Source organism: Triticum dicoccoides, chromosome 3A (genome assembly GCF_002162155.2).
Source record: "Triticum dicoccoides isolate Atlit2015 ecotype Zavitan chromosome 3A, WEW_v2.0, whole genome shotgun sequence".
Classification (NCBI taxonomy): domain Eukaryota; kingdom Viridiplantae; phylum Streptophyta; class Magnoliopsida; order Poales; family Poaceae; genus Triticum; species Triticum dicoccoides.
This window is the reverse complement of record NC_041384.1, coordinates 548662045-548665650: the sequence shown is the minus strand read 5'-3', so window position 1 is coordinate 548665650 and position 3606 is coordinate 548662045.

Genomic DNA, 3606 nt, shown 5'->3' with positions numbered 1-3606 from the left:
GTGCCCCCACCCAACACTAGAAGACAAGAGAGATGAGAGGAAAAAGAGATGAAGTGGGTGAGAGGCATGCACGTGAGTGGGCTTGTTGCATGCAAGAGAGAGAGAGAGAGAGAGGAAGGAGAGAGAGGGAATGGGAGGCTGATAGTGGGCCTGTTGCATGCAAATAGTAGCGCCGGCGCCTACGACGACCCCCGGCTCCCTGGGTGTGGCCTGGGGTCGCCGGGGCTAGTTTTGCCTAAATCCGACGCAAAACAACGTCTTGAGGGCATGGATGAGACCTTTTTTACCAACGATGCTAAAAAAGGTGCTTGGGGGGCGTCTTGGGGTCCCGAGTGGAGATGCTCTAAGCGGCCGTTGGTGGGGAACGTAGTAATAATTCAAAATTTTCCTACGTGTCACCAAGATCAATCTAGGAGATGCTAGCAACGAGAGAAAGAAGTGCATCTTCATACCCTTGAAGATCGCTAAGCGGAAGCATTACAAGAACACGACTGATGGAGTCGTACTCGTGGCGATTCAAATTGCGGAAGATCCGATCCAAACGCCGAATGGACGGCGCCTCCGTGTTCAACACACGTACAACCCGAGCACGTCTCCTCCTTATTGATCCAGCAAGGCGAGAGGAGAAGTTGAGGGAGAACTTCGGCAGCACGACGGCATGGTGGCGGTCGAGCTCGTGGCTCTCCGGCAGAGCTTCGCTAAGCACTACGGAGGAGGAGGAGGTGCTGGAGGAAGGAGGGGCTGCGCCAGGGAAGGGGTGCGGCTGCCCTCTCTCTCCCTCACTATATGTAGGGGGAAGGGGGGAGGAGGAGGCGCCCTAGGGTTTCCCTAGGGGAGGGGCGGCGGCCACAGGGGAAACCCTAGATGGGTTTGGGCGCCCCCACCCCTAGGAAACTTGCCCCCAAGCCGGGAGGGGCGGCTGCCCTAGGGGAGGCGCCCCCACCTCTCCAGATTATGTGAGATGGGGTGGGAGGGGCACACAACCCCTTAGTGGGCTGGTGTTCCCCCTCCCCTTGGCCAATAAGGCCCCCCAACTCTTGTCGGGGCCTCCGGAACTCCTTTCGGTCATGTTGGTCGTCACCCGGTACTCCCAGAACAATCCTGGACTCCAATACCCTTCGTCCAATATATCAATCTTCACCTCCGGACCATTCCGGAGTTCCTCGTCATGTCCGGGATCTCATCCGGGACTCCGAACAACCTTCGGTAACCACATACTATTCCCATTACAACTCTAGCATCACCAAACCTTAAGTGTGTAGACCCTACGGGTTCGGGAACCATGCATGTTGGGGAACGCAGTATTTCAAACATTTACCTACGATCACGCAAGATCTATCTAGGAGATGCATAGCAACGAGAGTGGAGAGTGTGTCTATGTACCCTTGTAGACCGAAAGCGGAAGCGTTTAGTAACGCGGTTGATGTAGTCGAAGGTCTTCGTGATCCAACTGATCCAAGTACCGAACGTACGGCACCTCCGCTGTTCAGCACGCGTTCAGCTCGATGATGTCCCTCGGGCTCTTGATCCAGTTGAGGCCAAAGGAGATTTCCGTTAGCACGACAGCGTGGTGACGGTGATGATGAAGTCATCGGTGCAGGGCTTCGCCTAAGCACTACGACGATATGACCGAGGTGTGTAACTGTGGAGGGGGGCACCGCACACGACTAAGACAAATCTTGGAGTGCTTTTGGGGTGCCCCTGCCCACGTATATAAAGGAGGGAGGAGGAGGAGGCCGGCCTAGGAGGGGCGCGCCTATAGGAGGAGTCCAACTAGGATTCCCAATCCTAGTTGGAGTCCCCTTCCTTTTCCAAGAGGGGAGAGAGGGAAGGAGTAGGAGAGGGAGAAGGAAAGAGAGGGGGGCGCTGCCCCCTCCCTAGTCCAATTCGGACTTGCCATGGGGGGGGACCCTTGAGGCCCTTCTCTCCTTTCCCGTATGGCCCATTAAGGCCCACTAATTCCCCCGACGAATTACTGTAACTCTCTGGTACTCCGAAAAATACCCGAGTCACTCGGAACATTTTCGATGTCCGAATATAGCCTTCTAATATATCAATCTTTATGTCTCGACCATTTCGAGACTCCTCGTCATGTTCGTGATCTCATCAGGGACTTCGAACAACCTTCGGTATATAAAATCACATAACTCATAATACAAATCGTCATCGAACGTTAAGAGTGCGGACCCTACGGGTTCGAGAACTATGTAGACATGACCGAGACACATCTCCAGTCAATAACCAATAGCGGAACCTGGATGCTCATATTGTCTCCTACATATTCTACGAAGATCTTTATCGGTCAAACCGCATAACAACATACGTTGTTCCCTTTGTCATCGGTATGTTACTTGCCCGAGATTCGATCGTCGGTATCACCATACCTAGTTCAATCTCGTTACCGCCAAGTCTCTTTACTCGTTCTGTAATGCAACATACCGTAACTAACTCATTAGTCACATTGCTTGCAAGGCTTATAGTGATGTGCATTACCGAGAGGGCCTAGAGATACCTCTCCGACAATTGGAGTGACAAATCCTAATCTCGATCTATGCCAACTCAACAAACACCATTGGAGACACCTGTAGAGCATCTTTATAATCACCCAGTTACGTTGTGACATTTGATAGCACACAAGGTGTTCCTTCGATATTCGGGAATTGTCTAATCTCATAGTCAAAGGAACATGTATAAGTCATGATGAAAGCAATAGAAATAAAACTAAATGATCATTTATGCTAAGCTAACGGATGGGTCTTGTACATCACATCATTCTCTAATGATGTGATCACGTTCATCAAATGACAACACATGTCCATGGTCCGAAAATTTAGCCATCTTTGATTAACGAGCTAGTCAAGTAGAGGCATACTAGGGACACTCTGTTTTGTCTATGTATTCACACATGTACTAAGTTTCCTGTTAATACAATTCTAGCATGAATAATAAACATTTATCATGATATAAGGAAATGTAAATAACAACTTTATTATTGCCTCTAGGGCATATTTCCTTCAATGCATACATGACCGAGACATCTCTCCAGCCAATAACCAACAGCGGGGTCTGGATACCCATGTTGGCTCCCACCTGTTACACGATGATCTCATCGGATGAACCACGACGTCGAGGATTCAGTCAATCCCGTATACAATTCCCTTTGTCCATCAGTATGTTACTTGCCCCAGATTCGATCGCCGGTATCCCCATACCTCGTTCAATCTCGTTACCGGCAAGTCTCTTTACTCGTTCCGTAACGCATGATCCCATGGCTAACTCCTTAGTCACATTGAGCTCATTATGATGATGCATTACCGAGTGGGCCCGGAGATACCTCTCCAGCGCCCAAGTCCGCACTTCCCACCACAACCCTCTCCAACCATGTCCGGAGTGGGAGGCAGGTGGATGGTCTCCTCCGTTATGGAGGAACACATCAAGAAGCTGAGGAGAGCCGGATACCTATCCGACGACATCATGCACCAGCTCCCAGATGAGGGGCAGCTCATCCCCACCCCTAGGCCCCATGAGAGGGTAGTGTTCCTTACCCATTTCCTCCGCGGACTGGGATTCCCTCTCCACCCATTCGTCCGGGGGCTCATTTCTACT